The sequence below is a fragment of the Molothrus aeneus genome, chromosome 3 (assembly GCF_037042795.1).
Source record: "Molothrus aeneus isolate 106 chromosome 3, BPBGC_Maene_1.0, whole genome shotgun sequence".
Lineage (NCBI taxonomy): Eukaryota > Metazoa > Chordata > Aves > Passeriformes > Icteridae > Molothrus > Molothrus aeneus.
Genome location: NC_089648.1, coordinates 21,030,021 through 21,044,934, shown reverse-complemented (window position 1 = coordinate 21,044,934; position 14,914 = coordinate 21,030,021). Strand labels below are relative to the sequence as shown.

Here is a 14,914-nt window from a genome sequence, read left to right as displayed (position 1 = left end):
TGTGAAGTCTTGCCTTGGAGACCTGCTTCAGAACAGAAATTGTGGGCAAAATGTACTTTTGTGAGCTGTAGTGTGCCAAGTAGCCAGTTTGCAGAAAGTCAAGCAGGGCTGCTTTTGCTTGTTTTTCTCCCTTAGGTTTGTGATGTTAGGTTTGTCCTGAATGTAGCTGTGGGCATGGGATGGTTTCTTTTCATATTGCTCCCTCTCTCCCTTTTCCTCTTAACCCTTCCTTGCCCCTGAAACCAAAAAAGGTTCTAGAAATAGTTTCCTCTCTCTACAAATGGATTGTTTAATACAACTATTTGTTCTAATCACATGTGTCTTGGGAAGATAAATCTTTGCTTTATTCTTGAAAGTTGATATGCAATTCAGCAATAGTTTTGATGCTGCCAGTGTAGTATTATCTACAGAATCGTGAACCAGAATTTCCAGGCATGGGCTGGAAAAGGAAAGTACAGTCATTTTAATGATGCTCAGCATACACTTAGTAATTAGATCAAGTTTTTACTTTTTCAGACCTCTTCAAATAAATGTTAAACCTGAGGTATTTCAAACCTGTATTGGGAGAAAATGGAATATTTTTAGATGAAAAAGCAGTTTGGTATTATGCTGCTGTAAAATATTTCATCTTGTTTAGAAGTATTGTCTTATTTCATCACTTTTAAGAGATAATATTCTAAAGTAAGTCTAAGCAGTATTTTAAAACTCCCCAGTAGGTTTGCCAAACTGGCCTAAAGCACTTGCATCTATTTTACTGGAGGAAGAGATGTTCCAGAAGAAAAACAGAAATTACCCATCACTTTAGAAAACACCTTCTTGGGCAGAGAGTGTTGTGGGATTTTTCCTTTTCTGTAGGGGCTGTTTTGTTTGCCACTGGAATGGCCAGCTCAGATGGTGAGACACACTTTCAGAGTTGTATTGCTCCAAAGCCTTTAGGCAGATACTCTAAGAAATACATATTTCTGCAGTTAGCTAATTGTACTGCTGCTCTCAATTACCAAAATTCTGTGCTTTGGCTGTGTATTTCTTCTCCTACATCACATCTCTACTGGTGGGTGACAGTCCCCATTAGGAGGAACTCTTCCCTTCAGAGGTGTTTTTGGGGGACTGAGATGGAGAGGAGGGATGGTAAGACGGTGTGCTGTGGTTAACATTCAGCTTATCTGTGGGTGTGATGATATCTATCCTGTGTAGGTGAAAGCTCAGCAAAACCTGACTGATGGCAGGATACTCAAAATAATTTAGTAATTTGTTCTTCAGTTAATTTAGGGGGTTTCCTAAAGCACTGTTATTCAGGACAGTGTCTATTTTACAGTGTATAATTTAACAACTGAATAAGAAATAGTGAAGACACAGTGATTATATTTAAAAGAAAAGATTGTTTAATCACCCCCCCCCCCCCCCATCTTCTTTTCATTTTGTTACCTAAAGTTTGTGTAATAAAAGAATTTTGAAGAATCTTCAGCCAGAGTAATATGCTGGAATACAACAGGACTTTATAATTTCATGGACAATTCTGAGAGTGTTGCTTTTCAAGAAATCTAGCAAAGGGAATGTTATTTTTGTTGTCTTAAGAGGTGATAAATTTTGTCCCAATAGGAGATTGTTTTAAGAGGCTGCAATAGAACATGGCAGTTACCTTCATTTTTGAAAGAGAGATGCAACTTGACCTTGGAGCCTGATCTGACTCTCCATCAGATGTATGCATGCTTGTCTCTGCCACTTTTGGTTGAAGCAGCATCTAGAAATATAGGTGGAAAGTGGTGAATAGAAAACACAACTTGTTGCTTTGATTTACTACAGTTAATATGGCCCGTCAGCTTGTAAAGCAAATAGATATTTTTTTTTTTTTTTGTGTACCAAACTTGTCAACTGCAGCTGGAAAGAATAAACATTTCCTGATGCCTCTTACCCTCACAAGAGGAGAATTGGAGAGTGATCCAGAAATCTTTCAGCCATGGACTAGCAGTAGTTGGAGGGATCTCTGTGGGGCTGAGAGCTACAGAGGTTACAGAGGAGTGTACTGGAATAAGAAGTCTTTTTAAGAAGACCTCCCAGTGTGCAGTGTCAGCATTCAAATACAAGGTGTAAAATAGGTGCTAATTCTGGTTATTTTCTTTACTTAAACCCTTGAGAGAGAGCTTGGCTTTGGCTGAAAACCGGTTGCTGTGTTCAAGCTAAGCTTTTGTGGGAATGCTGCAGAGAGGCCTGGTAACCTTGCTGATACGTAAAATTTTAATGTTATTAAATCTGAGGATCAGTTCAAGCCTCACACTTTGAGTGGTTTTGGGTCATAGTGTGTGCTTCAGAGTGACATAAATAAGTGGAATTAAAAACAGCTGAGAGGAATTTTCTTGTCCTATTAAGTTGCCTTTGCTCCCCAAGGGGAAGTGTGCTTCAAAGTTTTAGAATGGTTTACTTTTACTACAGCCTTAATAAATATTTATAAGTGAAAGGACAGTTTTCTCTCTCAGATTTGCACTTGTTTTTTTGTGTCCCTCATGATTCATTGTTATTTCCTCTTCTGTAGTCTCCCATCCTCCACCTTTTGTATTAAACATCCCTTGCAACTGTGATCATCTTGGATGAGTTTTTCCTTAAAAGTGAGAATCTTTAATTCAGATGAAGAATGAGGATGTTCTGTGAGGAATTTATGTTTACCTCTTGCTATAATCTCAGCAGGACGTACTATGAAGTAGTCAAAACTTCCTTTTTAGTGAAGTTACAGTCTTGAGAAATAAACAACCTATAACAGATGAAAAAACTGTAGTAGTTCCATGAAAAACGAGCTGTTTGAATTTTTTTCTATATTAAGGAACTGTTCCTAGTTTATGGAGTGGAACATTTTGGTTTTTATTCTTAACAAATTGACCTTTTTATCCGTAACTTGAATTTTTGGTCTTAGAATATACTTCCATCAAATGCAGCTCCTAAATATAGAGCCTATTGACTGTCTTCACATGAACTTTTCTATTTCAATCTTTCACATCTTCCATGTGCCAGCTTAGTATCAGATTTCTTTTTCCATATTCATTGCTTTCTGGTTTAGTCAGATAGTAGTTTTGCAGGTGCTGAATATAATGTTAGTTGCTGTAGGAAATGCAAATGGAATTAGTTATTGCTGCAGGCTATCTGATCAAAAGATTATTTCAATCTATAGATTGGAGATTTTTTTTAACATCTGTCTATCTTAAAATCACTCAGTGCTTTTGAAAAGGTGTCATACCAACAGTTCTGGACAGATTAATATTCTTTTAAGGCACAGAAGGGATATGTGTTGTGTTCTGATGAAAAAAGACACTTCCATTGAGAAGGCTGTAAAATTTAGCTTCTATCCTGACTCTTGTTTTAATCTAGCAGGTTAAAATTACAGCTTTTAGCAGCATGTAGATTCGGAGGGTTGGAGCTGCAGCCCAGTTGGATTAACAGGTAGCAAATAACACCTGTTTTAGAAGACTCCCTTGGCAAAATGCTCTACTAGAAACTGGATAGTGACAGCTTCTTTTTAAAGTCTGAATCATTTATTCCATCAGAGAATTATTGAACTAGTTTCCCTCAAGTTTTGCTGAATTTGTGGCCAGTGAATAATACTGTCTGCAAGATGATATTTCATATGTTTCTGACTTGAAAGCAGAGTTCATCATAGTTAAGGTTACCTTCAGTTTTCCTGTGCAAGATCTTACTCTGAGCTGCTCACAACATTGCTGAACTGTTTGTACTGAAGTTTTCCATGCCAAGTATGGACAGTTTTATTTGCAGCTCTTCCTCAGGCTAATGTTCTTATTTTCAGCAAAACCAATTCAAACTACTTGGAACATTAGAGGAAAGATAAATTGTATAGTGTCAATATTAAAAAAAACCCAAACAAACCATGAGCTGTGTTGAGGTTTAATGCTTGCTGTACTTCAGAGCTTAGCACGTGGTTCTTAATGCAAATGAATCTCATGTGGTCCAGATTCTTGTTTGGTCCAATTGTAGCTGTTGTAGCAGGACTGATGAGTTGGTATTTACCAAGCTGGTATGTTTAGCTCCTTCAGGATTTGCTGTGCTGCTCCCATCTGCCATGCTCTGGGAGGCTGCTCTGTGTGGCTTTCTTTGGGCTTCTTGTCTGCAGAACTGCCAGGACAGCAGGAGGCAAAGTTAGACAGCAAGTGTAGGCAAAACTGTCATTTTCTACAAGCAAGAGCCCAGGGGTACATTCCAGGTGGAGACATGGTATGGAACTGCTGTGATGATGGAAAAGCCAAAGTGGGAAGAGAGAGCAGAAGCCAGCTCCTCTCCAGTGGCTGCAGGAAACTCAGTGCTGGGAGTCTCAACACTCCTCTTGGATGTGAAACTTTCTGGAAATATTTCTCAACATGTTCTCTTCTAATTTCTTCGTAACTTTTCATTGCAGCTGTGGATTCTGAACTTCCCACAATCTTCTGAAACTTCACAGGCTTAGGGTTTTTGTTCTGTACATCAGGAATTGATTGTAGATTAGCTGGATCATCAAATGAGAAGTTTTTTCCTTGAGAATTGAAAATTGAGGCGAGCATAAGTGTACATTTGGGGGTGGGAAGTGAAGCTGAAATGTAAATGCAGGATACTAAGCCTCAGTATCTTAAGGGCATGGAGGCTGCAGGAACAAACAGCAGTCTGATCAGAATTCAGTAGACCTGTATCCTGCTGAAGGAGTAGCATGTACTGCTGCAATGGATATGGTGAATAAAAGAGGCTATAGATTGAAAAATAAAAGTCAATGTAACAGCACCATTTCTACTATTGGGAAAAGATTTAAATCTCTCTCATTCTCATCTTAAGTTTCTTCTCTTTTCCATTGTTTATCTTGATCTTACAAAGCAAAGTTTGGTGAAATAGATGGGTTTTGTCAGCTTTGTTGATATGACAGGATTCAGAAGAGAAATACAAATTTTGCTGAGAGTTGGGAGGTCGAGGTGAGAGTAACAGCACAAATTAGATTTGTGCATGTCTATTCAAGAACAATGCTGCAAAAGGAAGATGTTCTATTTCTAGTAGATAATTTTTTAAAAGACTAACAATTTAAAAGATGATAAAGTTACTCCCTACAATAAGAGAAAAGCTTTCCATTTTTAATACAAGTTTCAAATGACTGATTAGAAGTTTGTATCTGAGGCCGTCGCACACTTGGAGAGTTGGCAAGCTGTGGGTGACAGACAGTGCGAGTGGGACAGTTGTTTCTCAGAATTGAAAGAGGAGGTGGGTTGAGCAAGTTTGGAGGAGGACAGTATAGCATGGGGCAGGAAGGCTGATCTGAAAATGATCAGGAATGAAAAGTCACAGCAATGTCTCGAAATATGAAGGGAGAAACAGCTTCATTTCTACTATAGCTGCATTAAAGGATTAGCAGAGTGCACCACTGCATAAACAAGCGAGCTTTTAGAAGTGATTTAATAGGTTTATTTCTGTAGATGCTTGGTCCTTCAAAATACAGAGGCACAGTTTTTACTTTATTAATTTCATCCCAAGTAAAATTGTATGGGAGAGTATAGGGGAGGAAAAAGTGGGCTTTTTGAAAAAAGATTCTAATTTAGTGTAGTTGTGTAAAACTTTTGAGAAGTATACTGTATTTTCGATTACAAATTCGGTGCTTGAAATATGACATACATGTGTAAGATTGAAGTCTTGTTAAGCAGCAAAATTTTGATTCCCTGTCTATGAGTTTAAAAATTATCTACTAGTGAGAACTGAGCTTAGGTCTTGAATTATGAATGGGAAACAAACTTGTGCATTTCAGCATAGTTGGATTCTGTAGGAAAGCAGTTCTTGTTTCAAGAAGAGAAACGAAGATGTGAGTATCAGCACCCTCTTGAGAGACAAGAGCTTGGTCCCACAGTAAAGTCAGGAAGGACAGGGTTTGGTAATACTAATATTTGTTCATCTTCCCTTAAGAGTAGGAAGTGGGATCGAAATAAACCAAATACATCAAAATTATGTAAATTGAGTTTAAAAATAGCCAAGAGATTTTGCCAAATGGGAGAGGACTTAAAGTGCAGGTTCCCTCATTACTGAACACTTCATATTTAGAGTTCTTGGTAGAAAGTGTGTAACTGTTCTAGTATGCTTGAAATTAATGAAAAAATTACCTCAACCTTTTATTTATGAGATGAAATGTCTGCTTCACATAAATTAAGCAAAGAGATCCCACGAATGTTTGGTATTTGTCTGCTCAGGATGATCTGTTCTCGTTCAGGTTGGTGGGAGTTGGGTCACTGAATGCAGCACAACCAGGATTTCACCTGTGTTCCCTGTCTAATTTAATCATAATTCTTTCCACTGCAACATAATTATGAAGTATCTTGTTATTGATCCAAGAAGACTGTGAAAAGTAAGAAACACTTGTTTAGCCAATTTGTAAACTATATATTTATCCAAGGAGTTATTCCAGTACTTGTAACTTCCACACAGATTTACACAGGAATTCAAAGGAAGAGGTGGGTTTTCCTTGTGTTTTAGAAAGTTAGATTGGCTGTTTCCTCTGGCACACATTTCATTTAAATTGCTCCTCTGTGCATCTCCTTCATGTTTAAAAGCTAAGTACTAAATTAATTACAAAATAAGTTTGTGTACTCTTGTTAAATTGTGTTTAACAGCTACCCTTGGTTTCAATAAAGGGTATTTTTATATTTCACTTAGCACTAATATTGCCATGTGAAAATTACATGAGTGTTTCTTCAGTTTCTGGAAAATAAACTTGATTTGTGTTGAGTTGCATGTTCTTGTGTGATATCAAACTGGAGCAACTTCATCATCTTACTCAAAATTAATTTTTATACTTAGATATGGTGAGGAAATGATGGGGAAGGTAATAGATTTTTAAGCTGTTAATAATATGCAACACAGATCCACTGATTACATACTTCATAATTACCACTCATTAATTATAAACTACCATAATGTCAGACAGGAGTTTTGCAGTTGACTTAAGGGAACATAAATTGTAAATACAGTTGCTGTCCCTTCAGACTTACAAGGTACAAATCAATTTGTTTCATTCAAGCAAAGTGTTTTCGGTCCCTGTGAATTGAAAATGTTATTAATGCAGTCCAAGATAACAGGTATTAAGCTGAAATTTTTACTGAGCCTGTGTGGCAGACAACTTTGTCACCTGCTTCTTGGCTGTGTGCCCTGTTAAAATTTGTGCAGAGCACTACAGCTGTTGGGAGGCAAAATAGGGAGCAGAGCTGCTCAGATTATTCTTTTAATTCTTAGCAGCGTAGATGTGACACCCTCACACCTTCACCCTTGTCACACCCTCAAGGGCTTTATTGCATATTCAAAATTACATGTGAAAATCCAGTATTTTGTTGAACCATTACACTTTGATAAATAGCTTTTCTGTAAGGGCAAGTGCTTCAATTGGTGGAAAAGTGTAAATAAGGTTATATTTTGGGAACATGGAGCATCATACCAGTTGTCCTTTCTGATCTTTTTGATTTGACACTCCCAGAAGCTTGGTCTGTAGTGTCCTTCCATTTCTGTAGTCCCTTGGGTTTTGCTGGTGGTTAATTTTCCTGGCACAAGAGTGAATTACCTGGAGTAACAAGTTGCTTGTGCAGCATCCCTGGGTACTTTTACCTTGTGGCTCATTCAGTGTACTGACTTAGATTTTAAAGAAATTACCTGTTTACATACCCTGGTCTTTATTTGCCCTCTTGTTAGGAGGATTTCTTGAATGCATCCCTGTTTTACCATAACAAAAACCTTTGTTACATTTCAAAATTTAAAAAGCTATTTAGGAGCTCTCTTTGCTGTTTGGGAAAGGTGTTTCAGTTCTTGGGCCTGTGTATCAATTTCTGTAATTTTAAGTTAAAGGTGCTATCTATCCCATATTCATATCTTCTGAGAAACAATTTCCCATTCAAAAAATCAATTACTCTCTTTTCCCAACTGAATTACCTGGCTATGCATATGGAACTCCACGATAGGATTTATTACCCTTAAATTCAGAACTCTGTTCCTTAAAGAGGCAGGTTCCTGTTTTAAATTAATTTTTTTGAGGCTCTGGGTATATTCAAAAAAGGCTTACCCTGCCATATGATCAGTCACTAAAACTGCTTTATGGGTTTTAAATGATGACAGCAAATACAGGAGCAGTGTGTGCCAAAACCATAAATGAATGCATTGGAGAGCATTGTACTGGCTTATGGGTGGGAGCAAGCTTGTTTCAAATACAGGAGCAGTGGGGGGGGGGTAATTGGTTTTTGAAAATATGACACTTCAGATGTGTAAGAAGTGAAACTTCTTTGCCTTTTCTAATAAATAGCTTCACTCTGAACAAAACTTCATATGGTTAGCCATGTGCAAATTCCTCAACTTCTCAGTACTGTCAAAAGCAGCACTGATTCAACTGTGTCAGTCCATTGGACAATTTTTTCAGCTGCTTTTCCTTGCTGTTGCGTGGAACTGAATTTCAGCTAGATTCTGAACTGCTGGCGTGCTTTTGAGGTAACCTTTGTATTGTTAAACTTGTACATTTTGTTAAGGGTGACTTTAGGGTGTTTTTTGTTCCTGTTCCAGTGATTGGTATGCTGGGTGAGTTTTTATTTGTTTAAAGAACCAATGGTGCTTTAATTCTTCTTTTTTTAGAAAGTGTGGTAGAAATAAGGTGAATTGTGCCAGGCCCAGTTACTAGAGTCTAACTTTAAGGACCAAGAGAATAATTTGTATTTTTGCATCTTAACTGTTTGTTGTCTTCTGTAATTAAACAGTAAGAAATAGGGCTGTTAATATAAAAGCATTTCAGTACTTTCTTACTCTCTGAAGTGTCTTGGTTGACTCAAATCTTAATTAAAATCAAGGAATTTAACATGGTAGTAGCTGGAGACTCTGGACTTTATGCGGTTATAAGAAAGCCTGGAAGATAGAAGGTAGAAACAATCTAGATAAGACACTTGCAGTTCATTATCATTGCAAGGAGCCCTGTCACAGAATTTGTGACAGATGTTGTTAGATCAGCGTGGGCTTTTCAGATTTTCTGCACCGATTTGTTGAGGTCAGCTGCTGGCCATGTGGAGCAGTAGATGAGACTCTGAACAAACAGTATCTTACTGGGTGGGAGACAGCTTTCCAGGAGTACTTTTTACTAAATGACTTAAAAATTATCTGTAGCCCAGACTTGTAACTAACTCTCTAAATCACAGTGCTGTATGTGAATAAAAGGAATTGTTGATTGCTATTCTCATCTTGTTTTGCTTCTAATACGTGATTTCCTTTTTTGTTTTTCCTTCCCTGGCACATATCACAGAATTAATCTTACATTGAGAATGTTCCAATGAGCAAAATTTCTGATTTTCTTACTATTTCAAAAGAGACTGGAGGTTTACCATGTGGAAGGTGCCACAGTGTGCAAGACTTGGCTGATGACCATCTGCAGAATAGTTTATTTAAAAATGGAAGTACAGGAGAAGCTCAGCTTGATATCTTGATTGCCTTTGCAGTCCTGATATCTGAAATGAAGAGGTTAAATGTTAGTGTGAGCCCCTGGATCCTAGACAGGATTGATCAACTTGGTAATTCGGTGCCAAGTTCTTTTTGTGGTTTATTTTTTGTGGGTTTTTTGTTTTGTTTTGGTTTCTGTTTATCTCCTATAGGTAGTATAAATTTCCTTTCAATAATGATTGAAAATGCATTTTTATTTCATTGTCTTCCAAATCTCCTTCTCTAGTGAACAAACTTAGTATTGAATAAGGTGCTGGTTAACTTTTAGGATGCATAATGTTGTTCTGACTCCCTTATCTGTCCTGGAAAGTCAGAGTTCTGTTTACTGACAACATGGAGAAAAATTCACTCAGCCCCTTCTGTAGTTCTAGCAACAGCTGTAGATTTTGGGGTAAGAGGTAATTTGAAAATACATTCTTTGAACACTTGATTGGAGGGGGCAGAGGGAAAACCTACAGCCCTGGTCTACTAAAAATAGTGCTTATTCTTTAGGGTGACAAAGATTTTTTTAATGTGGAAAACCTGAAAATATTGATGAAAAGTTCCTTGGATGCCAGTGGTGCTGTACAGAGCTCATCTGAGTAGCCCCCTCAGTTTCAGTGGGGCTGTTGAGCTGCCAAAAGCTGGAATTGTGGGAACTTCTCCTATGGGTGTGTGGAGTTCCTGGGGAATGTTATACACTACCAGCCAAGTATATGGGGGTACATTTTTTCTTTAAAAAGGAGCTTTAAGTGATTTAAAACAAAACAAAGCCCCAAAAATAACCAAACCTCACAACAAACACAAAATCCAAAATGTATTATTCTCAGAAATCTCTAACTTAACTGAAAAATCTTACCTATACATTATCTCATGCCTCAGTACTTGTGTGATATGGCTCCAGAGGAGATGTAAACTAACTTAGCAGCTCACTGCAGAGAGCTGCTGCTCCTGTCTCTAATCCTGTGCCAGAGCTGATGCACATCAGGCCCCTCCAGAAGCCATCTAACCTCACTAATATGACCATGTTATTGAGTTAAAGCAGCTTGGGAAGAGCCTGACAAGTTCCAGAGCCAGTGCTGATGGATGGATGTGACTGGAACAGAGAAGGGGAAGGGAGGAGTAAATGGGAAGGGGGGTAGCAGGGAGAGAGACCTCTCTCAATCTCTGTCAGCCAACGACTTTGCTGCCTGGCAGGCTGCAGGTAGAGACTTCTGAGAGCCTGGAAACACTGTTGTGACATCAACTGCACCAAAACTGCATTTCCTAACAATGTTTTGTCATGCCTGTAACATCAGCACTGACACTCAGCTGTTAGGAGAGACCACAACAATCACATACACAAGAGCTCTCTGGGACAAAACCAAATATTACATTTAGGTCAAATGGGACTCCCCATGCCTGGTTTGTGTAAGTGGGGCAGAGTTTATCACACTACCTCCTTTTCAGACTAATGGTGTTTCTGAAAGGAGCAGACTGTACAAAAACGTTGATTCCTATAAATGAAAAGGCCCAAAGCCAAACCCAGAGGTTTGGTGTCTCAGTCCCCATGCTCCTCTCCGTGTCAGTGTTAAGGCTTCCTCCTGCTCCAGCAGATCCCTCCACCACTGAGCTGAATAGAGTGCAGTAAGTGCCTAAATCCTAAACTTTGCACTGGGGAATGCAGCACAATTGTGACATGATCCTCTTCATGTATTCAGCTTGTCAGGGAATTAGGTAGAATTGTCACCAAGTTCTAAGGAGATAGGTGTTACTTTATTCTGTAATATCATTGTCCTCTAAGTGCTTGAGAGGGTTGTGTGTGAACTGCTTTAAGAGGCTGTCTGACAAAAGCTCATGGTTGGTTCTCTGGTTTCTTCATCTTCCTGGAGTAGCTCTTTCAGGAAAAACTAGAAACATTTAGTTAGTGAGACTTAAAAAAAAAAAAGGAAAAAGGTTGCAAATGTTTGAGGAGGTTTATTTTGTATTGGCAGGAAAACTACAAATTTTGAACTTGCCATTTGTGTAGTTGAGAGAGTTTTTTGTGGATTTCAAGTCCGGTTTCTGCTGATAAATCAAGGATTATGTTAGGTTCTCTGGTTTTGTACTGAAGGTCTTGGATAAACAATTGTGTTGAGAAAGGAGAATTGTCTTTTTTTTTCCTTCCATGAGGAAGGCCTGTAAATGTAAGAGATAAATATATTGTAGGAAGACATCATTGTAGTGTGTTTTGTCTCCATTTATGTACCAGTGAGGTAGCTCTTGTGAATTCTTTTTCTTTCCATATTTCTTTTTATTTCCATATTTTGTTTGGGCCTGCCCTAGAAAGATTAGCCTCTTAACTCAACATTCTGTGCTTAGATTTGCATTGATGACCTTATAAGTCTGAAAGCATTCGATTTACAGACCGATGTGTACAATCATGCAGTTTCAACATTTTAAAACTTCTGCTCAGGAAGAACTTCCAAGTCAAATTGCTTGTTACTTTTTGTCCTTTATTATCGTGCCTACTGTCTGTAATAAGTGGAGGTTTGTAAGCAGTACAGATAGTCTGTGGAGAATTTAAGTATTATGAAGTGCAACAATCAAATTAAGTATTTTAATTGGGTACAAGCTGTCTACTATCTATCATGGAAATGACCAGAGGCAAGTCATGATTAAAGGGGATCATCCTTTGCAATAATTCTTTTGGTGCTGGATGTTAAGTTTTTGTCTTCAGGATTTCCCATCATTATACTTGATTCAGGGTTGTTTCATTGAGGCATCCACTGTCTATTTTGAACCTAATTTATCTTCTGTGGTCTTTATGGTATTTATTATTTGAAGAATAGCAATTATCTTGAACTCCACATGTATGATGTAAATCTTCATAGAATATTAGATTAAAGCTGGTTTAAAAATCATGCTGTGGGTTGTTCAGCTACTAAAGCCAAAAGCTCCAGTATTTATGCAGTTATGGTGGCACAGTTTATTTTATTCCTAGAACTAGAATAAACTAATGTGATATGATTTTGTTGTGGTATAAAGTTTTCTAGCTTTCACTGTGCTGGGATAAAGACAAGGCTCTGAAAAGTTAAGAGCCCTATATGACAAACAAATTTTCCTCAATCACTTGGTGGTTCCCATGGTACCTTTCATAACATTCCTGGGACAAATGTGCAATGTGTCAAGCAGGGATTGAGCACATGAAGACAGATTGTGCTGACAGAACAGAGCTGGCTTTCTTGTTACCTTATTTTTGACATGGTTGCACATAATTTTCATCTCTTGCAGATGACTAGAGATGATAAGTTGACAAAATAATTGTGCTTCCCCTTGCAAGTCCAAAAAAAGGATGTATGCTTACAAGAAGATACTTACTTTGGTTTTACTTTAAATGTTTTAATAGTAACAAAACAGATTAATGGGCAGGTTTTTCATTTGAGGAAACATGTCCAATTGAGAGAGATCAGGTTGCTAATGAAATGGATTTATGATGCATAGCAGGGGAGAGATTCTCTTTTACTCTGGTGTCTAACTAGAAGTGGCTAATGCAGGAATTTATTTGGTATCCTAGGGAAGGTAATAAGTGATTTAATTATTTTGTATGAATTCCAGTTACTGGCTTTTAACCTGAGGTCTTTAGTCTGTTTGAGCCATGGTTAGAAGTATTCAGGTGCTGTCTGCTGGTTTTTGAAACTTCTAAGTAAATTTTGCTTAGTAACACTTCATTTTTAATTTAAAAAAAATTATCATCATCTACCTGTGCCTCACTTGTGGACCTTTGTAACTCGAACTATAGTTGAGTTTGTAGTGAGGGAAAATAAAAGTAGGCGTGGTTCCTGTGTCAGTCTGGCTATCAGCTTGGGGCTAGCAACAAAAAAAGCTGTCCTCCCAGTGTTGTTTCCTTAAATTAGGCTTTTTTGGATTTTATCCTCAGCATGTCACTGTTATTGCTTTGTTGCTATGATACAATACTTACTCATGCAATCCGCTGTAGAATATGAGAAGATCTGAGCTGAAATGTTACATAACTTACAAATGTTTTTACAGCTGAGGTTCATTATTTTGCAGAGTGTAAGAATTCGTGTCTTTGTAGTTATCTGAGTGAAATAAGCATCTTGCAAGGTTTTTTCTTCAAAAGAAAAATGGTTCAAATGGCAGAATTGACATTCAGAAGTGTGAATCGTTCTTCACGGGGGAGTAGTGATTGCTGGCTGGTTCAAAAGCTCCTGAAGTTGTTGTGCTCAGCTAATAGGATCACAACTGTCAGGTGGGCAAAGGGAACACAATGTGTTCTGTGCCTGGCTTTCCAGGGCACAGCAAGCACTATGGGTCACAGTGCAGGGGTGTCAGTCCATTTCAGCAATTACTTTTTGCTTATGGAAACAAAGCAATTCTAGCAGATAACTGCTGAATATTACACCTGCTGTTGACTGTTGTTGTTCCAGCCACTAAATGAAAGGTGCTTTGGTAGGAAACTTGAGAAACAGGTATTATCAGAGTGACCTGATAATTATATTTATACTTTATTTACACAGTTAAAGGTATAAACTTAATGAACTTCGTTGAATTAGAATAATTGTAAAACATTAAAGAGAAGCATGAGATTTTTTTGTGATTTGTTCAGATTTTAAAGTGAGATGTAAGATTTTCAGTACTCAGTTGCATTTTCTTGTCTTGCTAATTCTTTTAGTGTTGAAACAGCAGTGCTCATAGCCATAGTGCAGTGAATGAATGAATTGAGGGATGTAGTCAGGCTGTAGACCAGTCTTGAAAATTCTTCAGGGGAGAGCATTCTTTATTTGGAGATAAAATTGGGAGTATTATTTTTTCACCAGAGTGAGTGAAATGCTAGCTGGCTGATAGAGGAGGTGATGCTGTATTGGTCCAGTGGCTTTGAACCCCTATAAACAGTTGAAAACAAGAACAAAAGACACATTAAACCAAATTTTCAGTTAAAACCATGGCTTTTTTATGGTTGTTATGGTCATGCAGCTTTGGAATAGTTACAACATATTAAGGATGTATTACATTTTTGAAGAGTGTATAGTGTTTGATAATCCATCTCTTTTAGAGTAAATGTGAAATGCTAATGGAGGAATTCTGCTTATCAGATTACAGAGGTACTGAATGCTAAAATGAAAATGCTAAGTCACAGCCAAACACATTGTCTTAATAGGCCAAGAAATCTGGAAAACCCTTACATGACTAAGATTGTCAGAAATTATTTAGACCAAGGCATTAAGATTCAGGATTAATCCTTTTGAAATATTGGAATTCTTTCTTCAGAGAAACGTAGATCACATGGTGTTGAAAGTATGTGAAGCATTTTGTATTGGGGTAAAAAGACAAGGTTCCTTCAAAGCAGATTTTACAGCTTTTAAGCAGTTACATAATAAAGGATTAGGGAACAGAATGAGACAAATCGGATGAATGAAAGGTTAGTTTGATGCACTGCTTCTGGATATGACTTTTGGTGATGGAGAACTGAGACTTGTTAATATTTATGTAT

General features: G+C 37.6%; 1 protein-coding gene across 1 annotated transcript in view; it reads left to right on the top strand.

The window, feature by feature from the left end:
* The window catches only part of PPP2R5A (protein phosphatase 2 regulatory subunit B'alpha), a 42,029-nt gene that overhangs the window by 2,428 nt on the left and 24,687 nt on the right, over positions 1–14,914 (top strand). The window lies entirely within an intron of this gene.